Source organism: Telmatherina bonti (genome assembly GCF_933228915.1).
Source record: "Telmatherina bonti genome assembly, chromosome: 1".
Lineage (NCBI taxonomy): Eukaryota > Metazoa > Chordata > Actinopteri > Atheriniformes > Telmatherinidae > Telmatherina > Telmatherina bonti.
The window spans coordinates 41,988,051-42,007,964 of NC_136619.1; the positions used below are offsets into that span (position 1 = coordinate 41,988,051).

The window sequence follows — 19,914 nt, forward strand, 5'->3', positions numbered from 1 at the left end:
AGCCTACGGGGGTGAAAAGGAATGAGGAGACGAGGAAACAATGAAGCTGGAGGTGGTGTTTCATGTCCATCTTTACAGCTGCTGGACGGCGTGTCGGCTCATCGACCAGCAAACCGAAAGCAGAACTCAGCCGTGGCTGCAGCCACCACCGAAGAAGTACCGCCGCCTCCCACACCTGAGTCCAAAATATGAAGACAGCAGCTTCACTAAAGCTTAGATTGTTTAAACACTAGAATAAAGACTCGATGTTCTCCACTGTTGCGTTGCCTAGCAACGAGGGCTGTGATGATACGCTTTTGTCCCAATTCGATTCGATTCCAATGTTTTGGGTGCCGATTCGATTTAAATCGCGATTCTCACAATTCTTCTTTATTGCTGATTTTTGAGTTTTGATTTAAAACAAAAAAAAAATGTACAAACCCTTTTTTTGTTCGTCATTTTTCTTGATTTCAAATCGGAAAAAACAACCCCGTAGCCAGACCATCATTCTGCTGCTTTAACGCCCAAGAGGACGAGTAAAAAGATCAATAAAAACGATAAAAATTACAAAAATTTTAAAATGGATTGTTCTTATTTATTTTAAAAAATTAATTTTTTTAACAAAAATAAATCGATCTTAAAATTGTAGAGCAAAAAATCCCGATATTTGATTTTTTCAAATCGATTTTCCCACCCCTACTGATAAACAATAAATATCTAAAGAAGTCGTGTGGAACAACTGAAACTAGAAAGCCGCAAGTGGCGATTAGGGCCCTCGCACCTACGGCGCCGCTCGGCTTATTGACACCCTTACCTGTAGCCAGACTGAAGATATGGTCATTTACACTTTTAAAAATGGGGATTCCTGTCTCCAGGGGGCGGGGCTATGGAAGTGATGTTATATGGACAAGTCTTTGTGGACAGCATTTTACGTGATCGACCCAGTATCAGTTCGGTGCAGATCTGCTTTTCTATATTTCATTTCATTTCAACATTTTTTATTCTCTTTTTGTTTCCATAATATATTGGCAAATACAAAAAAGAACAACAGAAAATATAATCCAGAGTTACAACAACTACTACACGACCCTTGTAGTACATTTCAGGTAAAAAAGAAAAGAAAATTGGAGCAGGAAGAACACCGTCCTCATTTCAAAGTAAACCAACTGGATGGCATCATCTACGCCAAACAATAAGAACGAAACACAGGTATCAGGAACAAAAAACAACCGCTCTCTTAAAATCTTCACACCACCTTCGGGCCGAATAAAATAACTTAAGTTTCGATTAAAATGAGATGTTTATATCTACCAGCTGTGAAGCTTTTTTTGATAGCAGCTCGAGCGCCGTGATAAGAAATGCCTTAAAAGCACCACAGAATCAGACAGTACACACGTAGACCATGTAGTGCAGACATCGCTGCACCTGAGGCCACTGATGAAAACGTCTTTATGTTTGGGAGAATTTGGCCACTGACAGCCACCGTACTTGTGCTATACCTATCTCGACCACTAGAGGTCAGTACTTATTACACACTGGACCTTTAAATGGGAAAAGTTTGTAACATCTCGTGTTGGCATCTTAACAGGCTTCACTTTGGTTAAACTGGTGTGAAGGTGGGCCGGTCCAACAGACAGAACCGAGGTTCTTGGACCCCACAACGGAAGCAGAACCAGAACAGAGTCTGTCTGAACACAGTTCCAAGTGTGTCCATCATCAGTATCACGCAGAACAGAGCAGCTCCCGCCTCATTTTTCTACAGTTTGGACACAGAACATCCTACAGAAGTGTAATGACGTACCGCTGTCCTGCAGGTCATTCTCCACCTCTTCATACCTATGAGTCAGGACTGTAGCAGCTCAGGAGCCCCTGGAGAGTCGACGTCGTACACCACACTGAATTTATTGCCTTCATGAAAATAAATCAGCAGCAACAAACTTTCAGCTGAAACTGTCCAGAGATGAAAAGTCAGTCTGACTCAGAACCAAGAAAGTTCTTCTGGCCTCATTTCAAGCCTTCAGTAGTCATCATGTCTCTCATCAGCACATCTTCTCTGAAAGACTTTTATCACAACAACTATCTGGAAATGGACATAAAGACGGGAATCAAGTCCTGTTACAGGAAACTTCAGATCATTTGTTTCATGGCTCGGTGATGGATCATGTGAATGTTAGCTCGTTGGCTGTAATCACAACACGATGGGAAACAGAGCGACAGAATGAGAAAAGCAGCTTCCCAACCAGCCTCCGATCACCTCAGCTCCTCTGGTCTGGGAAAGAAAGGGAACTAACCTGATAAAATCAGGACAAAGACGGAAAGAAAAGAGAGCTGACGAAGCTGCGAAGAGGCGGAAAGTCTTCTTTCTTATTTAATCTCATACAAGCGCTGAGAGTAATAAACCCTGATGAGTCACAGGGATGATCCCGGCTCAACTCAACCGATACGACAATACTAAAAGAAGAAGAGAAAGTGGAAAACACACTGGAGGTGGCGCCTTAAGCGGCTCTATTTCAACTTTTCCCCCCCAAATTAAACCTGCTGAAATCTGGTTTCCATAGCAACAAACCTTAAATAAACATTCCAGTTTCTTTTTAAAACGTGAGAGATCACCGTTAAACAGTAAATATCATCATATGTGTTGCTGGCTACTCCTAGCAGTTGACCAATCAGACGCAGCCTGCAGAGAAGGGGCGGAGCTTTCTCTGTTGGCTGGTTTCTGGCTGATCTGAGAGGATCAATACAAGATGAATAACGGGGTTTGTGAAAAATGATTGATTATTTCTTTCCCTTCTGGACTTGCATATTAACATAAACTAAACTAAAATATGCATCATAGAGACACTTTAAGTGTTTATTTATTTAGTTCATTTATTCATTGTTTAATAATACAGTTAACATATTTATTATTTCATTGAAGTTTATTTTTATTTCTATTTTTATTTTTTCTCTGCATCTACATTACATTTCTATCAATAAATAAATTCAGGCACTCTGGGGTTAAAGATCAAAATCAATGTTTTTTACTGTTTTTTAGTAACTTAAAAGGAATGAAACACAAAAAGCTCCTATACGTGTAGTATTTTATAGAAAAATCATGTTTTGTCCATTTGTATGTCTTGTTTTCCAATACAGAATGGTGACAACATGTCATATAAAGTGTTAAAATGACTTAAATAATTGCATATTTGGTAGTTTTGATTCGAAGTGAAGCGAACTGAACACAGATGCTTTCAGTCTTTGTATTGTTTTGTTGTGTTTTCACATGAAAGCAGCTGATTCCAGCCGAGTGTTGACACCTGAGACACCTGATTAAACGAGATGTCGGAACCGGAGGGGTAAAAACCCCAACATACCATCAGGCAGACGGATTGTGGCTGCACTGTTTTTATTTAAAGTGACAAATCTGCCACCAGCAGCTAAACAAAGCACTGTGCCTGACAACTTCAGCAGCGATGAGCTCATCCTCCTCCTCCTCCTCCTCCTCCTCCCTCCTTCATCCTCCAAGCCTAAAAAAATAAATAAATAAAAACAGAACCCCCAACCCCTCCTCAACCCGACAAATATGCCCATTAATGGTGTCCAGGACGCGGTGCGCTGCCATTCAGCCCGACAGGAGCTGGCTGCTTTGAAGAGGAACAAATGGTCCCATTTTCATCTAATGGATGCCTCATTGTGTCCTGCCACTGCCGCCTGTCACCAAAATGAAGGCGACTCGTCTGCAGGAGGATCACGTTAACACGACAGAAAATTGGGGTAATTTTGTAGAATTTAGAAAAACAAGTTGTCATGTCAAAAAGCTGAAATACGAAGGTCTGAATTATGAATCCTCAATCATTTATATCAACATTTAATGATCAATACACAGCAGATTTCTGTTTTACTGGCCTTGTTTGGGGGGAGGAAAGCATTTCCTGGGCATCACCTGGTTTCTACCATCGGCCGCCTCTTCAGGCTAACTGCCAGCAAGGTCAGTGACGGTACAATGAAGAGCACCTTACAGATGAAGAGTCTCTCAGGAATAAAACTGGGCAGTAATCTGCAAACAAACGGTATGTATGGTTGAGTTTTGTTAGGACACGTGGAGTATTCTGCCATCTGCAGGAGCACCTCAGAGAGTCAGAGTCTCTCAGAAGTAAAGACGAGTAAAGGAAATCCCCGCTTGGACTCCAGATGGAGGAGAATCATGTCGAGGAGAAGTTGTATGAAACCAGGATCCAGAAACATCACCATCTTCTCTGGAACGAAACTCGTTTTAAATGTTCTGAGGCAAAGTGGAAAGTGCGTTTTATTTTTCTTGATATTCGCAGCTGACAGATACACAATCGACCAATCATAGAAGGCGTGTTGACAGCGTCACCAGAGCTGGTCACAAGCTTGTATCACCATGGCAACCACAGCCAGACGTCTTATTGTTCTCTGCTGCTCCGAGCTAACAGCTAGCTGCTGCAGCCGATCCTCGTTTTGTCCCAAAGATCGTCAGATCATGGCCTAAACCAGTTCTTCTCTCTTTTCTTTGGCGCCATCAGCACAATATTGTCGTCGCTTGATGTGGAATCATCTTTGTTCTGACACTTCGCCAGTTTGTTTCAGAACATTTGTCATTTGTTATGATTGGCAATTTTTCAAAGGAAAGTCCATGTTGTGTTTTTGCATCGGTCCCGGTGTGTAAAAGCCTCAAATCGGGCAAAGTGGGGGTGAATTCGTCAACTTGCACATCTGGAGCATGCAGCTGCTGGACTGGAACCTGCATCCCCTGCTTAGAGTCCAGAAAAGCTCAAATGATTTGGTGCATCATGAAAGAAATAAAACCAGACAACAGAGTGCAGTTGAGCTGCTGGAGTCCTCGATCCGACCCGAATGGGACGATATTTCTCTCTGAAAGGTTCAGCAGCTGCTTACTTGGCTCCAGATGTTTAATGCCGTTAAAAAAGGAGAGGAACATGGACCTATTTTTACATGAAAATTGAACACCTTTGTGATGCCTCATCTCAACCCAGCTCTGTATTACTAATGACGTTTCATTTAGAGTAAAGTTACACATCGTTACACGTTAGATAACGTGTGTTGTTGGCGACTAAAACCACTTCTATCCTGTTCAGGAAAGCTTTTTTTTAAAAAAAGGTCAGGCTGCTATTTTTCTTTTCCATTAAATGTCTCAATCATATTTAATCTGAAGAAGGTTCAGAGAGTCTGACATTAAGGACCCGTGTAGGATCAGAAACAAGGTGTTGTGCTCCGAGGGGTTTATTGGACACTGTAAACGCAATCAGCAAGTAAAGTCAAGCCAGGCAGCGACATGAGGAAAGTTATGGCCCAGTTTATGTGAACACTAAGGGTGTGTGAAGGCATTCTCACTGGAAGCATCCAAATCCAGCCCCAGTAAAGGCTTGGACTGGGAGGAGCAGTTCTGCACGGAGACCAGATGGGATTCTGGCAGGCTAGATTCCCCTCCCCCACAAAGACACCACACACACACACACACACACACACACACACGACTCTGTTCATATCTAGCATCCCTACACTGATTGGTTTTCAAAGCGTTTGTTCAACTCATGGCAGCTAATGGTGCTTGCATTGGGTACAGCTAAACAAATTCATCTTAACCTACTTTCCAGCAATAATCTACATAAATACTCTCCGATCTCCAAGGAAAGGGGTGGCAGAAGACAAATTACATCCCCACGGCTAAAGTTGCATGTTTGTGTGTTTGTCTGTTGCTTCCAGACAGGCTGATGTGGAGTTTTATGCTCTGGAGGCCTGCAGTAGATCAAAGGGACTGCTTCATGAGGCAGTAAAATGCAGATGATTCTCCAGGTCGTCATTTAGACTCACAGCGAGCCGACACGAATCAGTCCAGACAATTCAAATTAGCGGCCGCTCCCCTGGGTGTCTTTGTCTTCCAAAAGTGGAAGGTTAAGATAAGAAGTGGATGTGTTCCAATGCAGCAGAGCCTGGCTGAAGTCTGTGCTGGTTCAGCACTGTGGACAGCTCCGTTGGCCCTGCAGCCCGACCAGCAGGAGCACCACAAACCATGCAACCCGGCACACATCTGCATACAGCTCCACGCAGCTTTATGCAACTTTACGCAGCTCCACCCACATATGATCAATGACAACAACACTGTGAGTACAGCGGTAACCGCCGCCAGATCGAACACAATAACCTGTCAAATCTGCGAAACCAGCCTGTACAAAGTGTCTACGTTTCTGGCAGAGGCTGAGACGGATTTTTTTCATACTTAACACGTGAAGGTACATGAACAGATCAGACAGAAATGATGAAATCCTGAAACAGAAAAGTTTAATGTTGGTATTAATCCTTTAATTTTACACCAAGAATACAAATCTAGCAACATGTCCTCTCCACCCCAACCAGTCGAGGCAGATGGCTGCCCTCCCTGAGCCGGGTTCTGCTGGAGGTTTTCTTCCTGTTAAAGGGGAGTTTTTTCCTTCCCACTGTCGCCGCGTGCAGCTCAGGATGGGGGATTGGATCCAAGTCATGACTCGATGCAATCAGTTGGTTTCTGTTATAGGATATGTATGAATTGGCTCGAAATGATGTGGATGTAAAGTGCCCTGTGAGAACACTGTTGTGAAGTGGCGCTGTACAAATAAAGCTGAATTGTTGATTTCTCACATCTTTCCAGAAGCTGTACAAAGACTAAACTGAGCTGTAGAAATGTGTTCATGCAGACAAACTGTTCGCTCTCAGATGATGGAGGAACATCTGAGTCTGATGGTTTATAAATATGCTTTTTCTCTCAAATGATGCACATGCAGGTGTGAAATGTCAACACAGATGGGTTTACACGTCATGTACACTGGTTGAAAGGTAAGGATGTGTTTAGTACCAACTCAGCTCATCTCCAATCATGTATCTAGAAAGAATCACATCTGGAAGTAAACTAGAAGCAGTATTAGAGGTTTCTATCTCACAGCTATGCTAACATCTCTGCACACAGACTGGAACCAGATTAGTTCTGCAGGTATTTGGTGACAATACTGGAAAAAACTCACCAGCATCGTGAAAAGTGTCTCAAAATATATAATCAAATAAACAGAAATGCAGCTGTACAGTGAGGAAGGAACATGGGAGTCTCGTGTGCCACCCGGACACTTTAGGGGGACGGACAGAAGACAAAACCAGGTAGCAGGAAGCTAGCAGCTAGCCTTGCAGTAAACTAGCAGGAAGCTAGCAGCTACCCTAGCAGGAAGCTAGCAAGTAGCCTAGCAGTAAGCTAGCAGCTAGCCTAGCAGGAAGCTCGCAGCTAGCCTTGCAGCTGCTGTTACTGAACCTAAAATTTCCTCATGAGGTGTGAAGGCAGTGTTTGGAAACATTCAGGTTTTTATGGACATGAGAACAGACCTGGACATGACTTCATGCACATGGAAGCTGTTCAAAGTTAAAATAAAATCTGACAGTAAAACTACAAACATGTGACAGCTGCTCCATTCCAGCCCAGTTGGAGGAACTGGCTTTTACTCACCATTGCCAACACAGTTTCCCTGAAGATTCATGCAAACATTTAAAGATGACATGAACAGTTTGTTTGATCTGAGTTGCATTTATTTATGGTTCCACAGAAATAAAAGACAGTGTGAAAGACATTTGAGCGTTTTGGAAACTGAATGAAGGATAAAGTCGTTTAAAGAAGCCAAAGAGAAAAAAAAAAAAAACTCAATGTGGAAACAAGATGAATGAAATATCTGATCGTAACTGAATCAAATCATCAGGTAGCTAAGATTGTACATTACATAAGACAACTAAAACCAAAGACTGTATATAAAAAGATGGGCGGAGCCTCCGTGACGTCACTCGTAGGTTTCTGAAGAGCTGAATTGAAGCTCGGTGGGCGGTTCCTACCATCACCATCTTGGCAGGGGCATACGTGTCGTCTCGCCCAGAAAATACAAATATGGGCAAAGAGGTGGAGCTGAGAGGGGGGCTGTGAGCGTCATGGTGGATGATTGACATCGAGCAAACTCCAAGCTTTCTGTAGCTAAGAGCTAACCGAGCTAACCCGGAGATAACAGGAGCTAACCAGCTAACGGAGCTAAGCGGGCTAAAGCTAAGTCACGTTGTTAACTGGGTAAGCGGGAGATCGGGTACCTGTCAATCAAAAGGACACGCCCCTAAATATGCTGAATTTTTAGATTAAATTACTTTTAAAGGGGCGAGTTAGAAAAAAAGTCACTCCCTCCACAGTTGTCATGAAGGTAAACCTGACCTATTAAACCTAAAATGGATTTTTGAACCAGACTGTAAACATGTTTATTCCTGCTGTAAACATGTTTATTTCTGCTGTAAACGTGTTTATTCTGCTGTGAAGTTGGTCTTTTTAACATGGGAGTCTATGGGGATTTGCTCTGTTTTGCAGCCCCTAGTGGATGAAGGGGGAACTGCAGGTTTATGCACTTCTGCATAGACTTCACTTTTAACCACCGGAGACTCCATCCATCTTTAGTTCCATATGCGGTCTATGACTAAAACCCACCAAAATAAGAGCATTTAAAATAAATATGGTTAAATAAAGAAGCTGGTTATGTTGAAGTTGTAAGCTAAAGAATAAAAATGGAAATTCAGCAGCGTTTGTCGATCCCACACTGGCTTGTTTTTACCAATGATCAGCCAGGAACAGCAGAACCAGACACACAGGTCTTGAATGGTCTGGAATGGCTGTGTCAAACACAGGGGAGGTTTACACCTGTAGAAATGTAAAAGATGGAACGCCTCTCTCAACGTTTCTTATGGAGTTAATGCTTCAGAAATGGAGCTTGATCCCTCCGACCAGATGAATGTGAAGCTGCAGAGTGACCAGAGAAGCCGAGCCGCGAGGTCAGACCTCCACACGGCTCCAAACTGCAATCAAAGGGCTCCGCACGCCGCCGCTCATCGTCCCACCGGCGAGCTGCCGCCATCCTGTCTGACTGCACAGCAACCTGCTGGACAGGTGTGCAGGTGCAGCCGGGCATCACTGAAGGTATTTCAGTGGACATCAGTCCTCCTGCTGACATAACTGGGCTCCTCCTGTCGAGCGTGATGTTCACCGTAAAAATCTGGGACGCTGCTAATCCCCATTATGCTAACGTGCTATAAAAGGTGCCTTTCATTCCCATCAATATGATTTATAAAGAGGCAGAAGCCAGACCGCCTGCAAAGCTCCAAAGTTTTATTTTCCTCTTCATCACATTTGTCATGTCCTAGAAGACACATCGTCTCATCTCGTCCTCCATAATTCAATATTCTGCAGTTTTGCAGCAGACAAAGGGATTCCCCAAAGTCAACGAGCGAACTGATGGAAAAGTGGAGTGCGAGTTCATCCGCAGAGTGATGAGGGGGTTTATGAGGAAAGGGGTTTAGGGGAGCTGCTGTAGAGTTGAAGCGTCTGTGTGTGGTGGTGGTGGGGGATGGGGGTTAAGCTGTTATTGCTCTACATCCCACCGCCCCTGGAACAACGGGTGGATGGAAAAGGAAAGGGGAGGATGAGGTTAGAGGAGGCTGGATGCCTTAACAAGCCTTTCTCTCTACAGGTCAAAACAAAAGCAAATTGCACACAAAGATCCTTCCCTCGGCCCGCTTTACCCCCCCACCGCCGCCAAACCACACCAGACTGTACGCGGGAGCAGCCTCCCCCAAAGTGGGATCGAGCTCTGGGTAATCCCTGAAAAGCCGGCTGTGGAGCAGAACTGCAGGAGAGATGAATCTGGGACTGATCCGCCTGTCTGAGACCGTCTGCTTCTGATATCACAGGGAGAAAACTCCACGTTAAATACGCTGCAGCGAGCGTTAAAACCGCCGCACAAACCACATGTAGCTCCTCGCCTCCCGGTCGCTGACGTTCCGCCGCGTTTCTCTTTAAACGTTCACCTCGCTCTGAAAACTCATCTCAGAGTATGAAATCCTTAATGTGGAGGGAGAAACGTTCGTTTGTAGGTCTTTTCCAGCTGTTTTTAACACAAACAAGCAGTGGAAACAGATGATGAGGTGAACTGGTTGCAGACTGAAACAGGAGCAGTAACTGGTGCATATAACAGGTAACTGGAGGAGCATTTGGAAACTAATCAGGTCAACCGGCAGCGGTGAGAAACTAGATGTAAATCAGATGTAGAGGAGGACAGATCATCAGTCTGAGACAAACTGGCTCCAGCACTCATCAGAAGATTCACATAATTAGGAGGAATCTCTGTATGAACAGGACAAGGACCAAGGTCAAAAACTGATGCTTGTGATCTCAGTTTAAACAGAATATTTTGCTTTTGTTCAACTGGAAATAAAATGTGGCTTGTTGAAATTTATAAATCATATTTTTGAGCATCTCTAGTTTGTTTGAACTGCTGCTGTAAGTAAAGCCTTTAGATTTGGAGTAGACCTTCAAAAAAAAGTGTTTCTATGTTGAAACCTCAGAGAAAAGGTGTTTATTGAGCATCAACAACATGACTTGTCCACAGAATGAGGAGAGGGAGGAAGATTTTATCTAAAACAAGCTTGGTGTTTCGGTTTTCTGAAATCCCATCCCCCGTTTGGATCCCAAGATCCCAGAATTGTCATAAATAAGGTAGTTTTGGTGGTTTACTGCTGTGAAAAGGCCCCTGCATACCCCAAATCAGCAGCTTAGCATATTTACAGCAATATGTTGGAGTAAAATGAAGCATACACTCCTTACGGTTCCAGATAAATTCAGCTTACTCTGGAAATCCTTAAAAACCTAGAGACTCTAAGATGCTCTGCTGGTTGAGCATAAGCTTTTATAACAACTGAAGAACTGCAAAACAAAAAGTCCAAAACGGAGCTGAAAACGAGTGAATCTGATATCTGCAGACCTCACAGACTCCTGGATGAATATTAATGACAGGTCTGACGTGAACCGACAGATCCAGGAGCTTCTGAGACTCTCTGCCGACGTCAAACCTTAACGTCATCTTCGCCCCTGAAGAAACCAAAGTAGAAAGACGGCTTGGAGGGAAATGTTTAAGAAGAAAGTAGAGAGTGAAGCTGTTGTGGTTTCCTCTCCGAGGGGGGGGGTGATGGAGGGGTGAGAGGTAGCTGGGAGCGATGTGGCCTCCTCCACACACCCAGCTGTAGGCGGATGGCGTCCTCCTCCTGCTGCGAGAGCCAACAGCCTGCAGCTCGCACCGGCAGCTGAAACACTGCTGATGGCACACAAATCTAACCGTTTATAAACTGTCGGGTCGGTCTGAAGAAGCTTGAACAAAGAAACACTCAGACTTTTTATTTCCAGCTTGCAGACGGATGGCGGACGGACTGGGAGGTACCGCCGCGGCGCGGGGAGTCCGTTACAGAACATGTATAAATAAGTAAAGCCAGTTCAAACTCCAACATGACTCATGTTCCTTTCTGACTGAAAGTCCACGTCATCACACGCTGAACGATGTGTGAGTCAGGCCATGAACTGGATTCATCTTTTCTTTAAAAGCCAGCAGCTAAACGTGGTACCGAAGGCCCAACGTCAACTATCCACTCTGATCTTCCCAGTAAATATTACTGGTGCAGCTTTTTCATCATGTTAAAATGGATTCAGAAGACAGAATAACCAGTTAACTCCAGTGGAAGTTAAATAAATCAGCTCTACAGCGGGACTCGTGTGAGCAAAGTGCCGGATCAGACTATTTTTCTGGATGATTCTGGTTTTATGGGTTTTTAACTGTGTTTAAACCAGTTTCCATTGCAGTAGCTTTGATTAATCACAGATTTATTGTCATGAATAAAACCAAAGTCTCTATTAGAGGTGCCTGTTGGTCTTCAGAGCCACCATCATGCAGGTTATCCATGTATCCCTGCTCCAACGCACCTGGCGTCCATTAAATGGACCCAACAGCCAATGAGGTTATGCATGATGGCTGATTAGTTTGAGTCAGGTGTGTTGGAGCAGAGATACATGGAAAACCTGCAGGATCGTGGCCCTGGAGGACCGGAGCTGGACACCCCTGGTCTTGATCATATCCCAGAGAACTTCCCAGAACCAGGTCTGGCTTGTCAACTGCTAACGAACATGTAAACAAATGTCCTCCAGCTTTCCTCCTGAGGACGTGGAGGGTCCTGATCGCAGTTTCCGACTTTCTTCTTACAGACATGATGTAAAAGCAGAGCAGCAAATAGCCAACCTGCTGATCCTCAGCGAGGTTCTAGCATTTATGAAGCACTCTCAGCTTTCCTCGCTGGTCAATCTATTCTATTCTACAGTCATTTAGACGCTTTTACCCAAAGCGACTTACATATGAGTGAGAACAACACAAGCACAAAATCAAACAGTAGAGGACATTGTAGGAAGGTGCTGGTGGACTGTCCAGTTGGACGCAGGTCCTTCCATGAAGGGCTACAGGCTTTTTTTTTTTTTTTTTTTTTTGTGTACTCCCTTCCTACTCCATAATACCACCTATGTTATAATACATGTGTCATGTGACACGTAGACGACGTTCATGGGTGGCAAAAAGACAAGCAGAGACGTCTTCCTACCGACTCAGCTGCTACAGCTAGCTTTTTATGGTTGGAAAGAAAGAATGGAACTCTGGTGCGTCCTTAGACGTTCCAGTTGGCTTCCCAGCGATGGATTTCATGTTCCAGACCGTCTGCTGACCTGGAACAACAGGATAAACGTGTTGCTACCAACAGATCAGATACCTGGAAGCCTCTCAGGTATGTTAGCAGCATTTTGCTGGAGTTCAGCAGAAAATGAAGCAGAAAAATCGGAGTGTAAACACAACTGGCGTGAAGTTGGTTGGATATTTAACCAATTCAACTTTCATTACATTGTAAATTCAGATGTGGAGAAGAGAGTTTCTATTTTCCTAGAAATAGCAACATAACTCCTGAGCAGCTGATGCTAAGACTCTGAGCTCTCCCGTTAGCAGCTAACGCTAAAACTGCTCAACATGAACTGCTTCCCCGTTGCAGGTTTAGTGGTGCAGCCGTGAAAAATGTCCCCCCCAACGCCAATTCCTCAGTGTTATTTAGGCTGTTTCTGCTCGTATGTTAATAATAATCAGTGGCGTCTGTACGAACCAGTATATTTCCCACCAGTAAAACAGCATCGTGTTCAGACCATAGACTGCATACAAAAGATGAGTGGAGCCTCCGTGACGTCACCCTTAGGTTTCTGAAGAGCTGAATTGAAGCTTGGTGGGCGGTTCCTACCATCACCATCTTGGCAGCATCATGCGTGTCGTCTCACCCGGAAAATACAAATATGGGCAAAGAGGTGGAGCTGAGAGGGGGGCTGTGAGCGTCATGGTGGATGATTGACATCTAGCGAGCTCCGAGCTGCCTGTAGCTAAGAGCTAACCGAGTTAACCCGGGGATAACAGGAGCAAACCAGCTTACAGAGGTAAGCGGGCTAAAGCCAAGTCACGTTGTTAACCGGCTAAAAACCGCGGTTGTGTCGGGTACCTGTCAATCAAAAGGACACGCCCCTAAATATGCCAGACTTCAAGATTAAATTACTTTTAAACAGGTGAGTTAGAAAACAATCCACTCCCTCCACAGTTGTCATGAAGGTAAACCTGACCTATTAAACCTAAAATGGATTTTTTTGAACCAGGCTGTAAACATGTTTATTCCTGCTGTAAGCATGTTTATTTCTGCTGTGAAGTTGGTCTTTTTAACATGGGAGTCTATGGGAATTTGCTCTGTTTTGCAGCCCCTAGTGGATGAAGGGGGAACTGCAGTTTTATGCACTTCTGCATAGGCTTAATTTTAACCAGAGGCTCGGTCCATCTTTAATATACAGTCTATGGTTCAGACTCAAAGCTGCAGAAACTACACGTCAAGCTTCAGGCAGTTGAGAGCAGAGGAGGAAACTCTTTACAGGAACTGTTTTTACTCCTAATGATATGATTTAATCTGCTGTGATCAGTGCATCACAAGAAAAATCACAGGCTTATTGTTTGATATTCAACCAGGGTTATATCAGTTTAAACCAATGAGGCTCTTTAATTCCATACAAGCAATGAGAATAAACCCGGAGGGCCGAGATGTCTTCCATCTCAGCTGGAAACTGAACTCATGCACGTTTCACCATCATTAAAGTAAGATTCAAAGCCCAGTTTGGTAACACCACACGTGGTCCAGCACATATGAAATAAGCTCTCATCTCACTCCGAGCCGGTATCATTTTATTCAGCCTCTCTTTATTGCTGCCTGGAGCGCTGATGTTGCTGGACGAGTCCCGCCATCAGCGCGCTGGACCACATGCGAGCAGAGCGTGATGAGCATCTCTGCCAATATCTGGGCCAGATGAACTACTTTATCTGCTGTACGGGGATTAGAGATTAAAACAGGAGTAAACAGAGCATCGATACGACGTAAACATCTGGTTTCTGAATGCAGAGGAGGAGAAAGACGCAGCTCCGGGGTATCAGCTCTCATGGAGAATATGTTATCATTTATTCATTACAGATGTGTGACTGCAGGACGGCTGTTTGGCCCAGGGGGCGACTATGATAATGATTAGGGATGGAGCATTTTAATACCACTGAAATGTGATATGAGAGAGAGAGACAAAGGATTTTCAGTACTATGGGAGAACTGCTGCTATTTCCACTCCATCTCAGTGCAGTTAAAGCAGAGAAATGGATAAAAACTCTTCCTCTGAGTAAAGCAGACTCCCTGTTCAACTCCTGAAGCCTTTCAAAGGGCAGAAAACGTGGACGGAGCCAGTTCAGCGACCCCCAAACGCAGGCGGCGACATTTAAACAATAAACTGCAGAAAACACGATTCGTCTGGTTGAAGAGTTTCACCAAAACAAATGAGAAATGGTTTATCTGGCAGTAAAACTCCAACATTAACGAGTGAATCGGACACATTTACAGCTCGGTACAGCTTTAACCACTTCTTATATAGTTGTTATTCCCTCCACCGAGGAGGTGATGTTCTTACCGGCGTTTGTCTGTCTGTGTTCAAGATTACTCAAAAAGTTATGAATGGATTTTCATGAGATTTTCAGGAGTTGTTGGAAATGTGAAAAACAAGAACTGATTTAATGTTGGTGGTGATCCGGATCCGTTTGGATCCAGGAATTTTAGAAGGACTCTTTAACATTGTGAGACTGGGCCATTTTCAACATTTGTGCACGTAACTCCAGTGAAAATGGTCGGAGCTCTGACAATAATCCAAGACAAGCTTCCAGCAGGTTGTGAAATATACCGAAGACTGATCCAGGTTAAGGAATCATTCCGGATACTATGATCCAGAATAAGGATAAATAGGGGGAATTAGGACTTTTTATCATAAGAAGAGAACAAATAACTACAACATGGTAAGAACTGTGGTGCTTGGCGGAGGTTTGATCTCTCAGAGAGCTTTTCTAGTTTTCTTTATATCTGCATCCGGTGGAGGCGGTGGAGCACCCAAACGGAGCAAAGTGGAGCATTCCATCCTAAACCTAAACTAAGACTAATGAAAACAACTCCAGTCAGACTAAGGTGAGATGCCTTTCCTACCGCTTACTCCTCCCCTCTGTTGCATGTTCACACGACTTGCTTCTGGTCCAGCTGCTGAAACCAGAGGTGGATTTATGCACAAACAGAAGGTTTCTGGTTGAAACGCAGGTTTCCGTGTGGAGTTTGCATGATGCACGTGTAAGTTTTTAAATTCGGTCTTCCTCCTACAGTCCAACATGGATTGGTCCTTTTCCATCAGTATCATCCCAGCTGAACTCTCCTCGGATCGCTTTGGAGGGTTTTCCAATCGGCTTTTGGACCCGTTTACCGTTACTTTTTCTGTAACTCCTCAGCCCAGGTTCTAAGCAAGCTGAGTCGGGTTGTGTGTGACGTTGCCAGACTGCATGCCACTATTGGTCAGAAGCGCGGCCAATCAGAGGTCAGGGAGTGACATCACTGGAAGAGCGACTCCAACTCGCAAGCTGTTTACATTACGAGACGAGCAATGGCGCTACAAAAGTCTGTCCCGTGGTCCAACACTGAGGTGGAGACATGTCTTTGGTTGCTGAGGAAAGGATACAGAGGGAACCAGATGGAGCGACACAAAATGAAAAAACCTATCAAGAGCTTTCTGATGTAATGGCTACGGGTAGCAACAGAGTTTCCAGCAGCGTTGAGAGAAGCTGGAAAAGCTCCAAAGTGACTATCGGCTGGTCAAGGACCACGATGGTCGGAGTGGATCAAACAGACCAGACTGGAAGTGGTTCCAACATATGGAGACGATTTATGGTCAGCGACCGGCGAGCCGCAGACCAAGTAGAAGATTGCCTCTAGAGCTTGTCGTGCACAACACTGACGTCACTGCGATTTCACACAAGCCCCGCCCATTTTAGACCTGGTAGTAAACTGTAATGGAAAAGAACCCGGACCAAGCTGAGACAAGTTGAGGCGAGCTGATGCTGATGGAGAAGAGGCACATGTTATGGTGTTAGATCACTGAGTGCTCGTTGGTTGGACATGTGACGGACTGGACGGACCTGTACGGGGTGGAGCCTCCCTCCAGCTTCCTAAGACAGTATATTCACTGAAAAGATGCATAGAAACAAAGACAACAGAAACAAACTCTCTGCAACCACATCTGTCTTCATCTATATGCATGTGAGCGAGGAAGCAGGACCAAACTTACAGAAGGCGCTGGAATATCTTCCATGAGAGTCTCCAGCTGTGAGGAGACGAAGCAGCTCAACAGGGAGGCGGGCCCACCGGACCAGCAGCCGGCAGCCAGATAACTGCCTATTAGGTGGTTTTAACATCCTCCCGCTCCGTCAGCACTTTCTTTCACACAGCTAAGTTGACCTTCAGCTCAGAGCTGTGTGTGATCAGAAGAGCTTCACAGTGATGGTTTCAGCCAGTTAAAGGCAGCTTTACAGAGAGACCTGGTAATGGATTAAACATCAGAACTCGTCCCACAGTGACGCAAGCTCCTCCTCCACTCAGTTCTCCAGGTTAGACGCGACGTGTTGCTGCTCGAGGGCAACAAGTCATCACTTCCACTGCTGGATTTTTACAGAAAATATAAGAAAACGTCTCCTGAGACGTTCACAGCTGGAATCAGAACTACTTTGAAGCTTAGGTGTGTAAAACAAAACCCCTCTTAGAACCAGGAGCAGACTTCACACTGCTTAGTCCATTTACTAACCAATCATCACTACTTTGTCTTGTTCAGCAAGAAAAACTGGATAAAATTGAAGGGAAAACAAGATTGTTGTTGGTTTTGTGAATCTGCATGATGCCAGAAAAACGATCTTTATGGTCTTTTTTTCTCCTACATGTGCAGGAATATCCGGATATTCAGGTTTAGCAACTTACTGGACTCCCCTTCCTCGCCCTCCCCCCTCTCTGGACAACAAACTGCTGATCGATGGTTGAATGAGACCAGTATCACTCCGGTCGGGTGGATGGATTAACACCACTTTGGTCCGAACGGTTGCTCCTGAAATCTCTGAGCCACAGGGGACAACAGGACATGTTCCTGAGTACACAAACCGCATGTCTGGAGCATGTTTACTGAGGATAACAATCTCCGCTGTAGCTGTGTGAAGGCAGCTGCGTTTCAGGAATTTAAAGATCTTAAACATCTAAGTTTTCTCTGGCTGGCGATATCGTCAGAACGGATATTATGATATCTTTTTTTAAAGCTTATTCTGATAATAATATCGCAGCCGATACTGATGTCTTTGGCCAAACAGGAAGTCAGAGCCTTGGTGAAATCCTTCCACCGTTTCTGATGTGAAATAAAATAAAAATCTGTGTGATGTTTTCTTCACCTATTGTTCACAGAAAGTGTTTAATAAAAGTTTTATTTTTGGGAGGAAGAAACATAAAAAACGTAGCTGTTGAGGGACTGCAGTACGAGGCATGGTGTTGGTGCGCTGCTGAAGGGTGCGCTTCATGGCTGGGGTACTCATTTCACCGGCTTCCTGCAGGCGCTTGCGGAAGAGGGAGGGGTCTAACTAGTGATAACTACATTACACGTACGGTTTCACGTCGTCAAAATGACATGAACAAATCGCTGGATTTGTTGCTACTCCTGTTTATAAATATAATTAAAGATGCACCGATACACTTTTTTGGGAGTTCTGAGCCGATACCGATATCTGAAATGTGAATATCTGCTGATACCGATGTCTGCAGATACCAGATGTGTTTATGTGAACATTATTGTGACTATGGTTATTATTGCTGTTATAACTGTGTCAGATTTCATCAGGTTGTAATAAATGACCCATCTTTTCTGAAGTTACCTCACCAATACAAAAATAGTAACAGATCTAACCATTTCAACAAGTTTTATTCTGATTTGGCACATTTTACCTAAATACAACTATAAATGTGTGGTTTTAAAACAAAGATCTCGCTTTTAGTGGAACAAAAAATGTCACGTTTTAACATTCAAGGCATTTATTTCTTTTAAAACACGTCCGAATCTGAGCTAGCTTGACTAGTGTGGTATTGGTACACTAATACAGAGTACACACGCTTGGTATTGAACTGATACCGGTACTGGTATCGGTCTCGGAGCATCCCTAAAAATTATCACTAAAATTATCTGAATTCTCCCAAAATATAGCGACAGAGTTGCACTGATTAATGTCTAATGTAGCAATAAACAAAAATATGTGGAAATAAATAGAAGTATAATTAACTATTGGAAGAACTTTCCTTATTTAAACATATTTATTAATAGTATAATGAACAGAGGTTAAATCAGAGGTGGCAATTCCTGGTCCAGAAAGTAAAAGTCCAGTCCGGCAGCTGTTCCAACCAGTCACCAAACCAGCTGAATTTACTGAGCAGAGTTTATTTTCCAGGTAAACGAGCCTGTTAGTGAAAACACCTGTTCTAAATGTACAGGTAGATCCAGAAACATGGCAGGACTTTTACTTTCTGGACCAGGAATTACCACTTCTGGATTACATTATCATAAACAAGAAATAAACATGAAAATAAAAGTATAAAAATGTAAGTTAAATATCATTTAAATACAAAAATGAAAAATATTTATATACATATATAATGAAAAATAAAGAAAAATGCTAAAGGGCTTAGGATGAATTTTCCTGGATTATTTGTATATTTACTTTTTATTTATTTTCTTATTCTCTTTTGGGCACTCCTATTGTTCCATACACACAATCCAGTCCTCAATGATGAGAAGAAACTTCTAAAAGATGCTATTTCGGAGTAATATTTATAAAACTGCGGATGCGCTGTTCTCATTTCCTTTCTGTTGTATTTATTAAACAACGTCATGTGGAGAAGGTCGTCTTATTCCAGCTGAAGCAGAGAACATAGACGTGAGACTTTATGTGGAGATGAAAGCGTGTTCGCAGCAGAGACGCCATTTCTCCTCGTCTCAGTAAACAGACCAACGGCTCGACTGGAAACACTCATGGTAACTGAGTAAAACAGCCAAAAGTACATGACTACTTTTCACATTGTAAAGTTCTGAACCTGCGTTTATGGAGGAGAGGACGGTTTACTGACAGGACCTGTTGACACAAACTTGTTGTTTCTTCATACTGTGGACAGGAAGTCATTAGTCTGTCAGCCGTGAAGTGTAAACAGAGCTTCCATCAGCCGCAGAGCCATGCATCGCTCTTTATCCAGCTGATGAGACAGCTGCAGACCGTCTACATTACAGGATTATCAATCAGCTACATATAAAAATGTAAGTGTAAACAAGCCTCATCCGTCTACCAGGCTGCCAAATCCACATCCTCTTACTGTGACGGAGAGTGAGCGGCAGACAGCGGGAAGCCTGAACGAGACGGAGAAATCCTATTAGGATGCGTATGTGCCGATGTGTGTGTGTGTGTGTGTGTGTGTGTGTGAGAGGGAAAGCTGCTGTCAGATGACCGCTGCAGCTGGATTCTGTCTGCAGCCACGGCATCATGTATGCAGAAAAACACCCAGAGTTATCAGCAGCTCAGCAACTCCAGACTATCAGCACAGGGAACCGGATGTGCACGTGTG

The 19,914-nt window shown here is 43.8% G+C and overlaps 1 protein-coding gene across 1 annotated transcript in view; it reads right to left on the reverse strand.

Moving 5' to 3' along the window:
* Nucleotides 1–19,914, reverse strand: part of LOC306758213 (serine/threonine-protein kinase BRSK2-like) — a gene marked incomplete at both ends in the record, with an annotated part of 156,758 nt that overhangs the window by 111,284 nt on the left and 25,560 nt on the right. The gene's annotated exons all lie outside the window — the stretch shown is intronic.